Source organism: Microcaecilia unicolor, chromosome 9 (assembly GCF_901765095.1).
Source record: "Microcaecilia unicolor chromosome 9, aMicUni1.1, whole genome shotgun sequence".
NCBI classification, from domain to species: Eukaryota; Metazoa; Chordata; class Amphibia; order Gymnophiona; family Siphonopidae; genus Microcaecilia; species Microcaecilia unicolor.
The window spans coordinates 47,010,950-47,032,811 of record NC_044039.1 but is presented as its reverse complement, the minus strand read 5'-3'; the positions used below and the strand labels follow the sequence as shown (position 1 = coordinate 47,032,811).

Here is a 21,862-nt window from a genome sequence, read left to right as displayed (position 1 = left end):
GATCATTTAAATTTTTTTTTCCTGGCGTAATGCATTGCCCCCCCCCCCCCCGGCTCTCTCCCCAGCTATAGCCAGCTCTGCAATTTGGGGGGCGCAGAGGTGGACGGGGGGGGGGGGGGGCGCAGTGGTGGACCGGGGAGAAAGCCTGTTAAACATTTACCAGCACACCACTGCATGTGACCCCTACGCTTAAGCATTATTCTAAAACCGCATCTAACTTTAGGCGCAGCTTATAGAATAGTACATAAGTGGGGGTTTTGGCACCAATTTTTTAGGCACAATTTATAGAATTCACCCCATTATGTCTTTTATATAGTAATGAGCCTCTTTACATGCATTTGCATGCTTTGAATCTCCTTACTACTTAACCTATTTGAGAGCCCTTTAAGTTGCATTAAAGGATTAATAATGTGACTTAAAGCCTCAAGGCAGCTTGACAACTTTTCCCCCCTTACTGTGTACAAAATTGATGAAGGGGGTCATTTTATAAGGTTTTTCTCCCCACATGTAAAGGCTGTTTTACAGAGAGAAAAGCCTATTCTAAACATACCCCACAGTGTACTTGCATACCAGTGTGCACAACGATAAGACAATGAGTACTTATATGTGTGCCAAGTTTAGGCATTCCTGGGGGCATAGTTTGGATGGAGCAGGGGTGGAATTGTGAAGTACTGGTGCATTTTGTACAATATGCAAATAAGTGCCTAGATTACAGCAAACATTTGTAACAGCTCCCAAAGCAAATGTTTCAAAATGACCCCCTTACAAGTTGTAAATTTTGCACATAGTCCACCATACAATACATAGAAGCTTGCTCAAGTTCTGTGTTAAGAAGCTGATGCAGTGCAGTCACTCAAAGCAGATCATTAATTCTGAATTCAGCATAAACCAATGTGCAAACATGTCTTTGCAGGTCAGTTTTCGCAAGCAAGATGGCAACATCTTTATAGTCATAATTATTTTTTAGGATGGATCTTGCTACAGAGAGCAACTTATATCCTTAGCAAACTTTCACTAAAACAGGCCATATTAACCCATAGTGGGTTAGTACTGTATATCAGTTCCAAAGTCTGTTATCTCCCAAGTCTGTCAGGAAGATGTTTGCATTAAAACAGGTGCCCTAGCTGCCCCCAAACTGCTGCAAGAATAGCATATTCCAAATACAGCCTTTTAGGGAATGAGAGATAGACCAATTTGAATGGAAAGAGTCAGGACAGTAAGGGGTAGATATTCAGACAGTGGCGGTCAGCAATTATTTGGTTACTGCCAGCTTTGTACTCAGATACTGGCATTGAATATCTGGGCATAAGCAGCTAGATAAAACTTAGCTGGTTAAGGTCCTTTTACTAAGGCGCGCCTAAAAGTGGCCTATGCTGGTGTAGGAACAGCAAAACAGGAAAAAAACCTCTACGACGAATCCACACAGTACAAAGGGAGTAGAGGCTGACCACAGACTATGTCAACTTGGGAGATGTTATTGATAGAACACTTTATTGAATGTTCAAGGGACCCTTTCCTTTCCTAAGCTCAAAAAGGAAGACTTTATCACTATGTACAAGGGAAATAAACAAGCCTGTTTCCTTACAGGTTCAATACTTTTTAGTGCTAGGTCCACCTTGGAAGTCAGCACTCAAGAAAAAGATCTAGGTGTCATTGCAGACAATGAGTGTGTGGTGGTAGCCAAAAAAGCAAACAGGATGCTAGGAATTATTAGGAAAGGGATGGTGAAAGACCAAGAATACTATAATAGAAACATAGAAACATGACGGCAGATAAGGGCCAAATGGCCCATCCAGTCAGCCCCTCCTCAGTAACTATTAACTCCTCTTTTTCCTAAGAGATCCCACATGCCTGTCCCACATTTTCTTAAATTCTGACACAGTTCTCATCTCTACAACTTCCACCAGGAGGCCATTCCACGCATCCACCACCCTTTCCGTGAAAGGGTATTTCCTTAGATTCCTCCTAAGCCTATTTCCTCTTTTCATCCTATGCCCTCTCATTCCAGAGTTTTCCTTCATTTGAAAAAGGCTCACCTCCTGTACATTAACGCCACTGAGGTGCTTAAATGCCTCTATCATATCCCCTCTCTCTCGGCACTCTTCAAGCGTATATATGTTGAGGTTCATGAGCCTGTCCCTATATGTTTTATGATCAAGACTGCTTACCAATTTTGTAGCCGCCCTCTGGACTGACTCCATCCTGTGTATATCTTTCTGTAGGTGCGGTCTCCAGAATTGCATGCAGTACTCTAAATGGGGCCTCACCAGAGACTTATACAAGGATACTATCACCTCTGTTTTCCAGCTGGTTCTCTCTCCTTATGCACCCGAGCATCCTTCTGGCTTTGACCATTGCGTTTTCTACCTGTTTGGCTGCCATAAGGTCGTCAAACACAAACACCCCCAAGTCCAGCTCTTCTTTTGTACACAGAAACACTTCACCCCCTATATTGTACCATGCCCTTGGATTCTTGTAACCCAAGTGCATGACCCTGCATTTCTTAGCATTAAATCTTAGTTACCAACTATCAGACCATTCTTCAAGCTTTGCTAGATCCTTCCTTTTGCTATCCACACCCTTTGGGGTGTCCACCCTATTACAGAGTTTGGTATCATCCGCAAAGAGACAACCTTACCAGACAGCCCTTCTGCAATATCACTTCCTTTATATTGTTCCACAGTGAGACCTCACTTTGAGTATTGTGTTCAATTCTGGTCGGCGTATTTCAAAAAAGATATGCGGAATTAGAAAAAGGTTCAAAGAAGAGTGACCATAATGATAAAGGGAAATGGAACTCCTCTCATATGAGAAAGACTAAAGAGATTAGGAATCTTCAGCTTGGAAAAGAGACTGCTGAGGGGAGATATGACTGAGGTCTACAAAATCCTATGTGGTGTAGAATTAGAAGTGAATCGATTTTATAAATCTTTCAAAAAGTACAAAGACTAGGGGATACTCGGGGGCCCTCTTAGAAAAGCACGGGAGGGCTAGCACATGGGTAGTGCACACCCAATCGGCACTTCTGCCGTGGTAGCGCGTGCACCCTGCATTAATGTTGATTTTGGCATGCATTGAATCCTGTGGTAGAAAATAATTTTCTATTTTCTACCGTGGGGGCATTCCTGGCGGTAACCGGCAGAATGCACACGTTGGTGCACGCTACATGGTTACCATGTGGGTAGCGTGGGAGCCCTTACCGCTGAGTGAATGGGTGGCAGTAGGGGCTCAGGCCCAAAAGCGTAGCCAGGGTTTGAGGTCAGGGGGAGCAGACCTTTTGTAAAACAGGTGTCAATGTAAAGCTGAAGGGTTGATCCTCATAAGCACCATTTTATTCAAAAATCTGTTTGGGGGAGCGGCCGCTCCCCTTGCACCTCACCTAGCTGCGCCTCTGCTCAGGCCATAAATAGGTGCATGCTAGTTTTAATTGTTAGCGCAGGCACATTTCCCAGCCCATTAAGTAGAGAGGTGTGGTAGCCGTGTTAGTCCACTCTTAAAGGTTATCAATAGAAATCAAACAAAATAAAACATGAATATTTTGACACCCAACAGACAGGACTTAATAAGGATCTGGGTTTTCTAGCCCATTATAAACCATAAAGTTGTATTTCTCTGTTTATTTCTCTGTTTATCACCCTCCTCTCACCTTCCCACACCATCCTGTTAAAATATCAATGAAATGCTTTGATGTCCCCATGCATACCTCCTACCCACCCCCACCCTCCCACCCTGTCAGACTGTCAAAGTAATGCTTTGATGTTTCTCTTATATATACTATCTGCTACCACATTTGCTTATTTCCGATCCGACGAAGAAGGGCAACCTTCGAAAGCTAATCAAGAAATGTATTAAGTTATGTCCAATAAAAAAGGTATCATCTTATTTTCTTTTCCATGTTTTATTTTGTTTGATTTCTATTGATAACCAGCCCATTAACAAATTGCCTTTTTCCCAGCCACGGTAAGAAGTGGCCCAGTGCATGCCCAAAAGATGCGCCTGCGGTACCACAGGCCACTTTTTACTGTGGCTCTGTAAAAAGACCCCTCAATGAAGTTACATGGAAATACTTTTAAAACAAATAGGAGGAAATATTTTTTCACTCAATAAATAGTTAAGCTCTGGAACTCATTGCCAGAAGATGTGGTAACAATGGTTAGCATATCTGGGTTTAAATAAGGTTTAGACAAGTTCCTGGAAGAAAAGTTCATAGCCTGCTTTGGAGATAGACATGGGGAAGCTACCTGTGATTGGTAGTGTGGATTGCTGCTACTATTTGGGTTTTTGTACTTATGACCTGGATTGGCCACTGCTAGAAACAGAATACTAGGCAAGATAGACCATAGGTCTGATCCAGTATTGCTATTCTTATGTTCTTATGTACTCATAACCATATTTCAGCAATCAAGGGATTCTGAGCCTACCTTGGCATTCTTCTCTCTTACTAGCATTCAACCCTGGAATCTTTCATTCATAAGCTTCAGACTTCTCACTCAGCATACAAGGTCTGAGCTAGGGCCACCCTTCTTCCCTGGACCTTCACCAGGTACTATATCATAAGCCAGATCACATTGTGAGGATCCTTGCACTCAGGACCTCTCCTGGAAACCTCTTGCCTCAGGCCTCTCTGATCCGCTTTGCTCCAGGACATTTAACCACCTCCTGGTTTGAGCCCCGTCCCTCTGACTCAGCCTCCGACATAGAAGGCTAGTGCCACCTGCCGTAAGGTGGCTAGACTGTAACCTCAGTGGACAAGTGTTCCTAGGGACACCTGCTGCTATACCACTCACTCCCTCACTTAGGGGGTCTTTTACTAAAGATTAGCTTAAGTTATGTACAGCAGGGCCCATTTTATTCCTATGGGCCCTGCTGCAGATAACTCAAGCTAATCTTTAAAAAAAGACCCCCTTAGCCCTTTAGGGACAGAAAAATATGTACTATACTTGAGTATATGCTATTTTGATAGCTTTCAGGTTTGCAGGCAGTATAGAAGAAATTATATATATATATATATATATATATATATATATATATATATATATATAGGGCTACAACTTAATTGGAGTTAACTCTGTGATTGATGTATTAATCATTAACCACAATTAAAGAATTTAATCACATTACAGTATCTTCTGTCTCCTCCAAATATCTCTTCTGCTCTCCTCCACTCCCGACCCCTGTCCTCAGCATGATCCAGCATCTTCCCCCCATCTGGGATTCAACATCACTCCCCTCCCCCCCCCCCCCCCCCATGCCCGTCTACCATACAAATAGTGTTCTGTTGGTCCCCAGCAGCGCATACACTGTCCTCAATCTGCTCCAAAGCTTTTTCTCTGACCCATTCTTCATCTTCTGATATCATTTTCTGTTTATGCATGGGCGGGATGGGTCATAGGGAAAGCTTTGGACCATGTCACAGGCAGGCACTACAGGGACCAACAGAAGGCCACCTTTAAGTTAAACCAGTGGAGGGGAGGGGAATTGAGAGGGGACAGATGCCGAACCCCGAGTGGAGGGAGCGGAGTGAGCTGCAGACCTGTGAGCAGAACAGAAGGATTCACCAGTGGAAGCTACTGCTAAGGCGGTAAGCTTCAGCAGCCATAAGAGGGGGTGGAGGGGAGGGAGGAAGAGGTGCTAGACAAGGGGAGGGAGAGAGAGAAGAGAAGAGGGAGGGAAGAAAGAGAAAGGGAGAAATGTTGGATCTGGGGGGTGGGAGAAAAGGAGATTATCAGTTCTTTAGGGAAAGGAAGGAGAATGGAATTTGATACACTGCCCTTCTGTGGCTACTATCAAAGCGGTTTACATATTATCTACAGGCACTTATTTTGTACCTGAGGCAATGTAGATTTAAGTGACTTCCCAGAGTCACATGGAACTGCAGCGGGAAATAAATAAATAGATAAATAAACTGTAATCATGTAATTAGTTACAATTAAAATTTTAGTCGAAATGCAGCTCTTGATAGATAGATAGATAGATAGATAGATAGATAGATAGATAGATAGATAGATAGATAGATAAAGGTATAAGCTTGGTGGTTAAGAAAGAGGTCCTAAGTGTAACAAAAAGCCATTAATCCATTGAGCACTGTACTAAGGGCTGTGTGAACAATGCAACCACACAGGGTGCAAGTATTTAAGGGATGCAAAAATTGTTCCTCCCAGCCTGCCATCTCCTCTCAATGATGGTGGTGAAATGGGACCATATCAGAGTTTTGTTAATTGAAGGGAAGAGAGCTTTGCTGCTTCAGTTTGATCTTTCAGCAGCATTTGATTTGGTTGATCATACTATTTTATTACAAATTTTAGAGGATATAGGTATAACAGGGAATGTTTTGAAGTGGATTCAGGGCTTTTAAACAAATAGGTCCTACAGGGTGAAGGTAAAACACTATTTTATCAGCATGGTTGAACCCTTGTGGCGTTCCCCAGGGTGCTCCCCTTTCCTCCATTTTATTTTATATTTTTTTACGGCCATTGGGGTTTATGTTGGAGAATAATGGTTTTATAGTGTACAGTTATGCTGATGATATTTCAGTTATAATTTCATTCAATTCTATTTCTGAGATTGACATCTTAAGGGTACAATACTGTATGAATTTATTAGGTAACTGGATGTTTCAGCATAAATTAAAACTCGAAGCTGATAAAACTAAGTTCTTATGCATTAATAGTAAATTAGAATCTATTCCTGATTCCATTCATATTGGTCAAACTGAATACAAATTGTCTATAATAAAGATCTTGGGTGTATTAATCGATAGTGTTGCCTTAATAACATTTTTTTTTCTTATGAGAAAACTACGCTGTTTTCGCAGTTACTTTGAGACATTCCGCTTACTGATACAGGTTCTACTTTTGTCACAACTAGACTATTGCAATTTAGTATATTTAGGATGCACTAAATCCCAATTAAAAAGAATTCAAACCATTCAGAATACTGCAGTACATATTTGGTTTATCTAAATATGATCATGTTTCTTCTTATTATATCGAACTTCACAGATTGCCTTTTGAGGCTAGAGTTTTGTTCAAATTTATTTATTTATTTATTTATTTATTGCATTTGTATCCCACATTTTCCCACCTCTTTGCAGGCTCAATGTGACTTACAATACATCATGATTAGTGGAAATATATAAGAGAACAGACATGTAATATTACAGAAGGATCTTGGGTAACATGATAGAAAAACATGAAAATAGTATAACAAGCAGAAATTATAAGACAAATCTGGATATATGTGGAGTAGTTCACATTTGTTGATCTTTGTGGTATTCCTTGTCAAAGAGATGTGTTTTCAGTAGTTTGCGGAAGTTAGTTAGCTCATAAATCGTTTTTAAGTTGCGCGGCAACGCGTTCCAGAATTGTGTGCTCAGGTAGGAAAAGGTTAAGGCATGTGTTAGTTTGTATTTTAGACCTTTGCAGTTGGGGAAGTAAAGCTTAAGGAATGTGCTGGATGTTTTTTTAGCAATCCTGGGTGGGAGGTCTATCAGGTCTGACATATATGCTGGGGCATCTCCGTGAATGATTTTGTGAACTAGGGAGCATATTTTGAACGTGATGCGTTCTTTAAGTGGGAACCAGTGTAGCTTTTCTTGTAGGGGTTTAGCACTTTCATATTTTGTTTTACCGAATATGAGTCTAGCTGCAGTGTTCTGGGCTGTCTGAAGTTTCTTGATTATTTGTTCTTTGCAGCCAGCGTAGAGTGCGTTGTAGTAGTCTAGATGACTGAGTACCAATGATTGTACCAGGTTACGGAAGACGGTCCTTGGGAAGAAAGGTCTTACTCTTTTTAATTTCCACATTGAGTGGAACATCTTCTTGGTTGTGTTTTTCGCGTGGCTCTCAAGTGTTAAGTGTCGATCAATGGTAACTCCAAGAATTTTTAGGGTGTCCGAAATTGGAAGATTCAATTTTGGTGTTTTAATGGTGGTGAATTTGTTCGTGTTATGTTGAGAGGTATTAGGCATTGGGGTTTTTTCTGCATTCAGTTTTCTTTATAAACTATTGAATGGTCTAGCTCCCAACTACTTATATTTGCATCTTCAGTTTGCAGTTTCTGTTAGATCTAGGAGGACTACTTGTAATTATTTGTTCTCTTTTCCCTCTCCTAAGGGAAAAGAGAGATTAAGGATGTTAGAATTTACTTTAGTTTTTCAAGCAGCTCAGCATTGGAAAGAATTTGCTGAGATATTTTTTCCCTCCAATACATATATGATGCTTTCGACTCCTAACCATGACTCTCTTACTCAACACCCTCACTTATCACCCCTACCACTGCAATTTCCCCACCCCTAGCTGTCTATTCGTCTGTCCAATTTAGATTGTAAGCTCTGTTGAGCAGGGACTGTCTTTTCATGTTAATTTGTACAGCGCTGCGTAAGTCTAGTAGCGCTATAGAAATGTTTAATAGTAGTAGTAGTAGTAGTAGTTTAGGAAAAAGATCAAGACCTTCTTGTTTCAGAAATTCAACTTTTCCAAGTAATGTTTTTAATTCATTAGATATTAATTTTCTTTTTTAACAGTATCCCAGAGGTTGTTCTGGTATGTCTTGCTTTGTTACCCGCCTTGAACTGAAAGGTATTGGTGGAATATAAGCTTATATGGTATGGTATGGTAATATGCTCCCCAGAGGAAAATCAATTTGGCAGCAGGTGAGAAGAGATTGGGAAATGTAATGCAGGATTATGTGCACCGACCACCTGTGTGTTTATTTATTTATTTTATTTACTTAAGCTGGAACTATTTTGCATATGCAAATTGACTGTACACATGTTAATTCAAAGGTTACAGTCAGAGCTGGTCTTTGCAATTGTGGGGCCCTGTGCAGACCCGTTCAGTGGGGCCCCTGACCCCCACCTGCACACCTCTGCCCAGTTGTGACCAGGATACAGGTGAACCCAGCAAGGGGTTCAATTCAACACACTTCTCAACTCCTATGCACACAAACTGTGCCCATCTTTCTGCCCCTACCATCCCCAAGGACCAGGCAAGCTGGTGTTACACATGCAATAAATTAGTTTAGTAAAGGAAAGAGACCGAGAGAAAACTATATATTGTGCAGAAATATGGAAATAATTATAGAAATACAGCTACAAATGAAACTGGGGAAAAAAAAACCAACAGTATTCATTTCTGATAGAGAAACTGGGACAAAACGCACACTTCAAGAAGCAGACAATCCTCTCAAAAGAAATGGCATAGCACTTTTCCTTTTAAAACAAAATGAGCGCATACTGTATCTCACATTTTTTGGCAACCAAACACATAGTTCTCTTGCAAAGCAATGAGGGAGCAAGAGTCAACTAGCTGAACACTGCCAGAGGCATCAGATCAGTCTGACTTTTAGCATTTCCCACTCCATAACAGCAGAAATCTTTAAAAACAAATTCGTCTGAAACTCATTTCAAGTGCCCCTCCGAATAAGCGTCAAGAATTCAGTGGTACGTGAAGTGGTCACAAGGAAAGCTCCACGGTCCCATTCTAGTCAGAGCGTTCAGCACAAATACTGAGATATCCAGTCTCCTTACTTACCAGAGCACCTCAGATTCTCAGATCCCGGTCTCCTAAGACAAATGGGACAGGCAGAGTGCTAAACTGGAACTTCAAGGAACTTTAGAGAGTGGAAATCCCTCCCTCGCCTCTTCCTGTTGTACTCCTCCTCTCAGACCCCTTGGCTATGTACAGCTCGAAGACTGCACAGGAGAGAATTTCAAGAGATTCATTGGTTCCTAAAGAGACTGAAGTGAAATATTTACATTTCCGACGAGACCCTGAACTATTAGTTTATGGGAGAGAGAGTACAAGAAAATGCAATGCCTGCAGTAAGAGAGAGAAAAGGACTCAGAGAGTGAACGCAGTGCCAAAAGTCCGAATGAAGCAATTACAACACATTCTGGAATGGCCCCAAGTCACCAATTAATGGGAAACAAATTCCTCACAGTCGCAGATTTATGCTATTTCTCAAGGTCTTATTCTTTATAACGGTGTCCTTTAAATACAACGCTGTACTAGCTTGAGCTGTAATCGATTATAAGGAAGATCCCACAAAAACAGAAGTTTAAAAACCACATATTGTAACATGTTTAAATTTGAGAGCTTTTGTAATTGTTGGATCAATTACCCTATAAAGCTGCTCTGGTTTAATGTGTTTTGGTCTCCTATATCAATGGTTATCACGTCATTCTTCAAGGATCACCTGCCAGAGCCTGGAAAAGGTATTTTTGTGCCCTGCGTAGGTAATATTTGAAAACTCTCCTTTGCTCCGGGAAAGCAGACAGCACATAATTATAATACTTTTACAATATATTGTATAACACGTAAAAGTTCAAACTGCCATCCACTGCACTGCAGGTGAGTACCTTTCTTGTCTTTGCCAATCCTTGTCCCTGCTCTGTTAGTCTGCCAGGATATCCACAATGAGGTGCATTGGTGCCATTGCATGCTAATACATATTCCTTAAATGTGATTTTAAAAACTGGGTTTCAGTTCAGAACCACCTGGTTACTCTGACTTTCAGGATATCCATAAGGAATATGTATCAATACAACATAAATTATTACCACTTAACAATATTTGAATCATTATTCCACAAAACTACAAAACTGCTTTCAATATACAGCCTACCCACAGAGATCTCTCCAAATCAAATACCACCAACCCACGCTGAGTCCAATGTTCACGCATCTTCAATTTTTTGGATCAGGTTGCATGAGCCCTAAGATGCTCAAATAACAAAAATTGGTAAGTAAGATTGTGTTCCCAATGACTCGGTTGAAAAACCCATTATCAATGCATTATGTGGAGTGTGGTTGGCAATAAAGAGAGAGAGGATTATCAGAGAAATTCTTGAAAAACCTCTAGTTTCAGACATAAAACAGCCTGTATAGAGGAATCACCCTTAAAGGTAAGCAGAGTTGCTCCCTCATTTATTGGTGCATCTCCCAGGTTCAACAAGCTATTGGCTGACACTTATGTCTTTGAGAAGGTGCAAATGCAGAGGTCCAGACTTTTTTTAAAATATCGTATTTCTTCAATTCTAAGACCCCATTGATTCTGAGACACACCCCTTTTTAAAAAGTGGAAAAATAAACCCTCAATTCCAATACGCCATTGATTCTAAGATGTAACCCCATTTTGCAAATGTTGAAAAATATGATACCAGTGTAAGAAGTACAGTATTTTGAAAGTAAACTGTTAAGGAGTGTACCAAATACCATAGATTTCAATTTAGGCATCCCGAGACTATATGATTGGAACTTTTTGTCCTCAATTCTAAGACACCATCAAATGTAAGCCACACCTACTTTCCATGCACATTCTAATCAGTAAAAATGTGCACCTTAGAATCGAGGAAATGCAGTGTGTTTGTATTGCCATTAAAGAATTGAAAATCACACATATTTTGCAAGCCTGCCCAAACCATGCTCACAACACACCCTCTTTCAAACTCTACATCTTAGGGGCAAAGTTATCAACATGGGCTACCATTAAGAAGGGTTATTTTACCACTAACTCATGCTATTTTGCACAAGTGTCATTTTATGCAATGAGACCTGGCTACTAATAACTGGGGTTAACAGTAAAATAGCATGTCTTAATTGTAGCCCATGGACTAGATTCAGTAGATGATGTCCAAATTTGGGGATCGACAAAAATGTGCACTGAATGATATGGCATTCTGAGTTGCGTGCCATTTATAGAATAGTATGTAGTAGAGCCAGGATCTCGGCCCAACTTTGGGCGTAAGGATTTACACAAATTGAAAATGAAAAAAAAAAGTTAGGTGCAGACCCCCAAAATTCTATAATATTGCATGCATCTTTAGTGAACACCCTGACCCACCCATGTCCCTCTCATGGCTACGTCCCCTTTTAAGTTGTGCGCTAAAATATTTGCACACACACATTTTATAGAATAGCACTTAACAAGATGCAAGTCCAAATCCCAACTGGAGCTAATTAACTGCAATAATTGGTTGTTAGCACCCAACTATTCATAGTTATTGGCTCATTACTCAATTAAAGCAAATCAGTGCTGATAATTGGATGTTAACAAGCAATTATTGGCACTAATTGACACTAATTAGAATTTATAAGCAGTACTCGCTAAGCATGTTCTATAAAGTAGTTCACGTAAATTCTACCATGTTAATTTCAAAAAGGGGCATGGCTATGAGAGGGGCATGGGTGGGTTATGGGCATTCCTAAAATTTACACATAGAGGGGCATAATCGAACGCAAACGCCCATGTGTAAAAATGTCCATCTCCGGAGAAGGCTCCGCGAAGAGGCGGAGCGAACCGTAAAATCGAAACGAGATGGCCGTCCATCTTCGGTTTCGATTATACGATTCGGCCTGCTGAAATCCCATCATTTGTGTCGACTCTAGACGACACAAATGGTGAGATCGCTGGACCTAGAGATGGCCGTCCGCGGTTTTCAGCGATAATCGAAACAGCTGCCGGCCATCTCAAAAACGGACCTAATCCAAGTCATTTGGTCATTGGAGGGGCCAGCATTCATAGTGCACTGGTCCCCCTGAGATGCCTCTATGCCAGCCTCAAATATCATACCTAGCTCCATGACAGCAGTATGCAGGTCCCCGGAGCAATTTTAGTTTAGTTGGTGCTGCGCGGGACCCATGCAGAGAGCAAAAATCGGAAGAAGAAAAAAACATGCAAGTGCAGTCAGGGACGTCCAAAAAAAAAACATGCAAGTGCAGTCAGGGACGTCCACATTAAAACAATAGTAATAGGGGGATTCGAACCAGAGCAATTTTAGTTTAGTTGGTGTTGCGCGGGACCCATGCAGACAGCAAAAATCAAAAAAAAAAAACCATGCAAGTGCAGTCAGGGATGTCCAAATTAAAACAATAGTAATAGTGGGATTCAAACCAGCCACCTTCTGATTACAAGACCTGAGCTCTAACCACTGCACCACTTATTCAGTTGCTTAGAAATTCCTTCCCTTTCCATTAAGTCCCTCCAAGTTTCTGTCAGCCAATCACAGTTTGTTTAGCTGACACCGATGTCAGGTAAATGAGCTGTGATTGGCTGACAGAAACTTGGAGGGACTTAATGGAAAGGGAAGGAATGTCTACGCAACTGAATAAATGGTGCAGTGGTTAGAGCACAAGTTGTGTAATCAGAAGGTGGCTGGTTCAAATCCCCTTGTTACTATTGTTTTAATTTGGACGTCCCTGACTGCACTTGCATGTTTTTTTTTTGGAGGTCCCTGACTGCACTTGCATGTTTTTTTTTCTTCCGATTTTTGACCTCTGCATGGGTCCCGCGCAGCACCAACTAAACTAAAATTGCTCGGGGGACCTGCATACTGCTGTCATGGAGCTAGGTATGGTATTTGAGGCTGACATAGAGGCTGGAAAAAATATTTAAACAGTTTGTTTTTTAGGGTGGGAGGGGGTTAGTGACCACTGGGGGAGACAGAGGAGATCATACCTGATTCCCTCCGGTGGTCATCTGGTCAGTTTGGGCACTTTTTGGAAGCTTGATCGTGAAAAAAACAGGACCATCTTTGTGTGGACTAAATGCTCATCAGGGACGTCTTGCTTCTTTCCATTATCAGGCGCGGAGGTCCATCTGTTAACCACACCCCGGAACGCCCCTGTCCCGCCTTCACTACCGTTCAGCCACGCCCCCGAGAATTTCGCCCATCCCCGTGATGAAAAGCAGTTGGGGCCGTCCAAATTCAGCTTTCGATTATACCTGTTTTTGAGACGGACATCCATCTCCCGATTTGTGTCCGAAGATGAGCGTCCGTCTCTTTCAAAAATAAGCTGGATAGTGTTATAGAATAACCTGGTCCATGCTTGAAGTAAGGCGTGTAAATGTCTGTACCTAAATGGCACTATGCATATTCTGTAAACCGCACCTAACTTTAGGTACGGTTTATAGAATACACGTAGTCACATTTTCCATCATAAAATTGGCACCGATGGAAAACGCAGCTATGTACATTCTATAAACAACACCTAGAGCTAGGCGTGGTTTACAGACTATATGTACTGCCATCCACATAACTAAAATTTAAGCGCAGTATTTTACATCAATGAAAATCTGGTGTAAATGCCCACAACCATAGTGGAAGCCAATATACCACATGGCACAAAATATCAGTATCTGTCAATACCTTTTTTTAAAATTATTTATTTATTGAATTTAAGATCATTACAAGTCAATCACTTGCTTAAAGAAATACAGAGACAGAAAAAGGGTCTGTCAATATCATTCCTAGTCAGAGGTGGAAGCTGTATGAGAGGAAAAGATGAATAGCAGTGAGGAAGCATGAGGAAGGTAAAGGGTCCACATTGCTTAGAGCTTTGGTCTTTTCTTAGTAATTGGATATCTGGTAGCTATAAGGTGTCTTAGTGATGAAACGAGAAAGCTGGTTTAAAATTTGTTTTGAAAAGTGTGCTTCTATTGTGCTTCTGATGACAGTATTATATTGTTCTCTTTTGCAGGATTTTCTGTATGGAAGGTACCTCATAGTATCCTACATAAGGACAGATCAATCACCTTTTCATCAAAGTAACATAACATAGTAAATGATGGCAGATAAAGACCCGTACGGTCCGTTCAGTCTGCCCAACAAGATAAACTCATATATGGTATGTGATACTTCATATGTATACTTGATCTTGATTTGTCCTTGCCATTTTCAGGACATAGACCATAGAATTCTGCCTGGCACTGTCCTTGTTCTAAAATTTCTGAAGTTGTCATTGAAGCCCCTGAAAAGCTCCACTCCAGCCCGTACAAGTCTATTCAGTCACACCATAGAAATCTGCCTAGTACTGGCTTTGTTTCCCAATTACTGATGTTGCTACCTAATCTCCACTAAGCTTTTATGGATCCATTCCTTCTAAACGCGATTCCTTTGTGTTTATCCTATGCATTTTTGAACTCTGGTACCTTTTGAATCTCCACCATCTTCCATTGGAGGGCATTCCAGGTATATACCACCCTCTCGGTGAAAAAATGCTTCCTGACGTTATTCCTGAGTTGGCTCCTTTTCAACCTCAATTCATGTCCTGCCGCCTTATCGTCTCAGAAAATGTTTGCAGAATAATACTTTTCAAATATTTGAACATCTGTATCATATCACCCCTGTTTCTCCTTTCCTCCAAGGTATACATGTTCAGGTCAGCAAGTCTCTCCTTGTATGTCTTGCTACACAAACCCCATACCATTTTCATTGCTTTACTTTGAACTGTTTCAAGTCTTTTTACATTCTTAGCAAGATACAGCCTCTAAAACTGAACACAATTCTTCAAGTGGGGCACCACCAATGACTTGTACAGGGGCATCAACACCTCCTTTCTTCTGCTGGTTATACCCCTCTCTATGCAGCCTAGCATCCTTCTGGCTGTGACCACCGCCTTGCCACATTGTTTCGTCACCTTGAGATCCTCGGACACCATCACCCCAAGGTCTCTCTCCTGAGCCGAGTTTACCAATGTCTCCCCTCCTATCTGGTACACCTCTTTTGGATTTCTTTACCCCCAAGTGCATAACTCTGCACTTCTTGACATTAAATTTTAATTGCAAAACTCATTGGCTTCTAGAAAGTTAGCTATCCTTTCCTTCACAGCGACTCCATTATTTTTCCTACCATCGACGTGAGACTTATCGACCTGTAGTTTCCCACTTCTTCCATCTCTGCTTTTGTGAAGAGAGACCACATCAGCTCATCTCCAATCCCACAGAACCTCTCCCATCTCTAAATATCTATTAAATAAATCCTTAAGAGGTCCCGCCAGGACTTCTCTGAGCTCCCTCAGTATCCCGGGATGTATCTCATCCAGCCCCATAGCTTTGTCCACTTTCAGATTCTCAAGCTGTTTATAAAAGCTTTCTTCCGTGAATGGCACAATAACCACTCCATTCCTAGTTATTTCCTCAGCAGCTGACCACAGTCCTCCTTCAGGATTTTCTTAGGTGAAAACTGAAGAGAAGTATTTGTTTAGCACATTCACTTTATCCTCATCACTCTCCACATAGCTATTTTCAGCATCCTTCTGTTTTACAATTCCATTCCTATCTTTTCTCCTTTTCCCAATATATCTTGAAAAGGTCTTGTCATTTCTCTTTACATCTTTAGCCATTTTTTCTTCTGCCTGTGTTTTTGCTAGCCGTATTTCCCTCTTTGCTTGTTTAAGTTTAATCTGGTAATCTTTTCCATGATCCTCTGGTTGCATTCTTCTGTATTTCTTGAATGAAGCCTCTTTTGCCCTTATTTTTTCATCCATTTGTTTGGAGAACCATATAGGCTTCCTTTTTCTCTTGCTTTTGTTTACTTTGCTTATGTAAAAATCAGTTGCCATATCTATAGCAGCTTTCAACTTGTACCACTGTGGTCAACTTCACCTATGCCTACCCATGCCATCAGCTCCTTTTTCAGGTATTGCCCCATTTTACCAAAATCAATGTCTGAAATCCAGTGCTTTGAGTTTTGTGCTTCTGCACTCCACTTTTGCTCTTATATCAAACCATATTGTGTGATGAGCACTATTACCTTGGTGGGCACCCGCACAGACATTGGAAACACTTCCTCCATTTGTGAGCTCTAGATCCAGCGTTGACCCTTCTCTCATGGGTTCCGCCACTATTTGTCTAAGCAAGGCACTTTAATTGGCTGCTGTGCCCTGGAAAAGTAGAGTTTATTTATTTTCTTATCTACTGCCAGCAAGTCTGAAAGCAATTGAAGCAGGGGACATTTGGGTACAGTTGGTATTTTTCTATCCCTGGAGGGCTCACAGAGGGTTAAGTGACTTGATCAAGATCACAGTGGGATTTCAGTCAGGCTCCCTAGATTTCAGACTGATGCTCTAGAAAATAGGCCACTCCTCCACTCCTCAAATTTGTGCCTCCCTGCCCCATGTTTTGACCATCTGAGTAAGGCATATTAGGGAGTCGGTATTCAAAGTGATTTAACTGGGCAGGAGGGGCTCTTGTCCAATTAAATTTTACTGACTGGACCAAACCTGGATAATCAGCAGCACCTACCCATATATTGTCACTGAATATTCTGGCAGATTGCTGTATATATCCAATTAGTTCTGGAGTGGTTCGGAGGTGGTGTTGAGGCAGAGCTGGGAGTTATCTGGGCACCACAGATTTTCAGTGGCAGTACCTGGATAACTATCTGATTAACTTAGGAAAGCAAAAAGACTGTCCTAAGTTAACTGGCTAGATATCCGCTGAAGATCAGCAATACCTGGGTAACTCCTGGCAGTCCACCAAGACTTGGATAGTCAATTCTGGTGCAGGTACCTACATTTTAGTGCGTCAATGCCAGGTTACACTAGTATTCTATCATGGAAACTGGGTACCCAGATGCTGTTAGAGAATAGGCTCTCACTGAGCAGCATCAAAGTGCCTAAAGGAGGTGCCTGCTTATAGAATTTCCCCCTTAGTATTTGTTTTATTGCTATGACCTGGTCATACTGATAATGCAAAACTGCTTTTACAGTTTAAGTATATTGTTTTACTAATCTAAATTTACTGCATTTTTCCTTGTTTAGGAGGCTCAAAGTCCTAACCCGTAGAACACCAATTTTCTGAATTGCAGCTTGCAATGACTGCAGTATCTACAAATTCAGTGAAATTAATGTTTATTAGGCTGTTCAGTAAAGTAAGAGGTTACATTGCAGCTCACACCTTTACTTTCCTTTGCTTTTGTGAGTCTCAGTATAAAGTGAAAGGACAGGAGTTTTAAGGATAATACAGGAACAGATTCATCAGAACTCAGCTAAGCCTCAACATTGGTCCTGATATTTAAAATGACTTAAGAGAGTATTCTACGCCGTACTAATGTTCTTAGCTCGTGGTAGAAATCAGCTGGCAGTAAATGCCAAGATACCCATTATATTGCTATGGGTATCTCAGCATATACTGGCAGCTGATTTCTAAAAACACTACCGCAGCTTAGTAAAAAAAAACTCTAAGCCAGCAGGAGGTGCTGTTACTTGCTTAAATGTTGCTGAATGGGTCAGGAGGAGATATTCAGTGGCATAGGAGCCAACATTTCAAAATGATCGTGGGGGGGGGGGGGGGGAGGGATGCCAAACACAATTCAAATTGCCTCTCCCTAGATACAATGAAGGAGCTTGCTCAATATCAGGAGGCGCTCACCACTGTCCCCCACAGAGCTGGCTCCTGTGTTCAGAAGCACTTACCTGGACAGTGCCACTTAATATCCTCTCTGAGTGCTGTAACACAGCGACCAAGGACTCACAGTGGGCGACTGGGATCTCAACTGAGGCACGGGAGGCTCTGGACTCACAGGCTTGGCAGCAGGCTTCACTGGACCCAAGCAAAGGTGAAAGCTGAAGGCAAAGCTTTTACTCAGGACTACTAGGTTTGAAAGTAGGCTTCACAGGAACACAGCATAAAGTGAAAGCTGTAGGCAAAGCTTTTACTTCTCATGACTACCAGGCTTAAAGGCAGATTTCCACTGGAACACAGCATAAGGTAAATGCTGTAGCAAAGCTTTACCTCTCAGGACTACCAGGCTTGAAGGCAGACTTCCACTGGAACACAGCATAAGGAGAAAGCTGTAGGCAAAGCTTTAGGCCACGGCCTCACAAAGCAACAGTAGTTGGAACTAGCAGAGCCCAGGCAAGCCTGGGCCCCATCAAGGATAATTACCAGAACACTGAGCACTCTCAGAAGCCAGCTTAAAGAAGTGCTCAGTGCTGATGACATCACCAGCTTGGCCTCCACCACTCTACAGTGACCCCCACAGTTCACTGACGGGAACTGCAGGTAATTTTAGAAGGGTTTAGGACAAACGGGGCACTGACGAGCAAGGAATGGACGTTGCCAATGATAACCGTGACAATTACATGTTGAGTGAAGTAATATTTTCTCTGATTTGTTTTAAATTTACCACTTAGTAGCTTCATTGTGTGCCTCCTACTCCTTGTATGTTTGAAAACAGTAAACAAGTGATTCATGTCTACCCATTCCGCTCCTCTCATTTAGATCTCTATCATATCTTCCCTCAGCCAACTCTTCTCCAAGCTGAAGAGCCCTAGCCTCTTTAGCCTTTCCTCATAGGGGAGTTGTCCTCTTCCCTTTATCATTTTTGTCACCCTTCTCTGAATATTTACTAATTTTGCTATAACTTTTTTCAGATGCGGTGACCAGAATTGCACACAGTATTTGAAGTGCGGTGAGCGGTCGCACCATGGAGTGATACGAAGGCATTATAATATTCTCAGTTTGTTTTCCATTACTTTCCTAATAATTCCTAACATTCTATTTGCTTTCTTAGCTGCTGCTGCTCACTGAGCAGAGTGTTTCAACGTATCATCAATGTTGACACCTAGGTCTTTTTCCCGGGCGGTAACTGCTAGTGTGGAACCTTGCATCACATAGCTGTAGTTTGGATTCCTATTTCCTACATTCATCACTTTGCACTTGCTCACATTGAATGTTATTTTAGCTACTCACCTTGGTCTATAAAGGATGTTTGCCGACTGCCCCAGACTATTTCGCTAACCTCTTTGTTCCTTACATGCCTTGATGCTCGCTCCTTTCCTCAGGGGACCTTTTACTAAGCCACAGCAAAAAGTGACCTGCGACAGTGCAAGCGCATCTTTTGGGTGTGCGCTGGGCCATTTTTTGCCACATCCTGGAAAAAGGTCCTTTTTTTAAGGGGCTGGGAAATGGATGTGTGGCAAAATAAAAACCAGTGCACGTCCATTTTCAGCCTGAGACCTTACCACCACCCATTGACTTAGCGGTAAGGTCTGATGTGCTACCTGGGTGCTAGGCATGCATTGCATGCACACTGCTGTTTACCGCTGGGTAACCACCACACGATAGAAAATAGAAAGTATTTTCTACTATGTGTTTTTTGTGTGCATCAAATTCAGAATTACCACCCGGGGCACACAGTAGCCAATTTGGCGCATGCTGGACAAGCATAGACCCTTATGTGCCTTTGTAAAAGGGCCCCAACATATCTTCATGGCCTTACCGCCTTCTTCAATGCTATGTCTTGATTTGCCCAGGAAACTGCCTTTTCTTATGCAGCCCCTCATCTATGGAACTCATTCCCACTCAAACTCAGACAAGACACTTTCTTCCCTAAGTTCAAAAAAGGAATCAATACCTGGCTGTTCCATCGATCTTTCTAAACTGACACTTTTGCACAACCACTGCTATTTTGCTCTCTTTCCTCCCTGCTTCCCAACTTTTTATAATTTGTAAACCTAGTTGTGCATAGCTTGTGTGATGTGTGTTATATCAAGTGATATACACCCATCTAAAGGGTATGATTATTCAATTTATATCAATCACCACTTTTATTTTTGGGTTAAACCCTATTGACTTCAGTACCCTCACTCTCCCAGCATGCTCCTGGTAGCAGGACGATACAACCTAAAGTACTGAGGAGGTGTAAACTAATCTGTAGTATCTCTATCTGAGATAGCTGCAGTGGTTTGACCTGAAGTGTTAGGGGTTGGTTCTTAACTGGTGTCCTTTGATTTTCTGTCTGTCCAGAGCATGTGTTCTTCAATCTTGTGAAGAATCTCCTTTCAATTTTCAGTTGTGCCCTTCATGACTTATATGTGAGGCCCTAGCCACTAAATGTTACTTGAAGCAGTCAATAGAAATAGAATAAAATAAAGCATAGAAAAGAAAATAAGATACCTTTTTATGGGACTAACTTAATGCATTAAAAAGGTATCATCTTATTTTCTATGTTTTATTTTATTCTATTTCTATTGACTGCTTTTAGAAGTGGACTAACACGGCTCCCACATCTCTCTACCCTGTTACTTGAAGAATTTCAGAGTGCTGTATTCAATAGAACAGGCTGAGAGACCATTGCATCTAGACACCTCATGCCTCTGTACCTAAGGGAAATATAGTCAAAAAGGGATTGAAAGAGCAAATAGAAGGGTTTTGGAGGAGAATAGGCATTTGGTTTCCTTTGCCAAGACAGCAAGAGGGAAAAAAAAGGCTCCTGAGCCAGTAGGGTCCAAGGTGTGAACTAAACCTTGGAGAAAGGAAAAAGAAGTTGGGAAGGTCTTGTCTTCTTCCCCTAGAGAAGAGAGATAGAGAAGTTGTGCTGTGTGATCCTAAAACTAGAGTGAGCGTACCCAGTGGAAGAGCAGTAGGAGCATTGCTAATGAACTTAGGACCAGTAGGCACAAGTATTAGAAAGAGGATGTTCAGCAATAGTGGTATCAATTTATGTGGCAAAGACTTTGAGTATCAAATGTGAGATAAGAGATATAAGGGGAATTGTCCAGGAAAGACCCCCTGGGGTTAAAGGAAGCCCTACATGCAAAAGTTGCTATTAGGTGTCATGTTAAGATCTACTGAAGAGAGTCTTAAAGTAGAATAGGAAAAGTAGAGAGAGTGCTGAAGAGAATTTCAAGAAAGCTAGAAGAAGAGTAAAAGAAGAGCCCCAACTTGAAGAAAAGGAGGAAACTCCTTTGACTTAGAGAACAGCATTTTACGCTACCATTTAACTTTACATGATTAACTCAGATTGTTTTTGATTGATTAGAAAATGATACTTTTACCAATTATTATTATTATTATTTATTGCATTTGTACCCCACATTTTCCCACCTATTTGCAGGCTCAATGTGGCTTACAGAGTATTGTTATGACAAAGTCATGACAGGATATTGGATACAATCAAAAGTAAGCAGAAGTTGGATGAGGAGTTAGAGAAGATGGTGTTAGATTGGATAGTTTAGGAGGTGAATTGTGTCTTTATGGGTTCTTTTTGTAGGCTCTATTGAAGAGATGTGTCTTCAGAGATTTGCGAAAGTTGCTTACATTGTCTATAGTTTTTAGGGCTGGGGGTAACCCATTCC

General features: G+C 41.4%; 1 protein-coding gene across 1 annotated transcript in view; it reads right to left on the bottom strand.

Annotated features, from left to right (window-relative positions):
• Positions 1-9,858, bottom strand: part of LOC115477153 (sodium- and chloride-dependent betaine transporter-like) — a 165,342-nt gene extending 155,484 nt beyond the window's left edge. The window contains exon 1 of the mRNA XM_030213790.1: positions 9,534-9,858. The gene's annotated coding sequence lies outside the window, so the exon portion shown is untranslated. The remainder of the gene's footprint in view (positions 1-9,533) is intronic.
• Between the last annotated feature and the right edge of the window lie 12,004 nt (positions 9,859-21,862).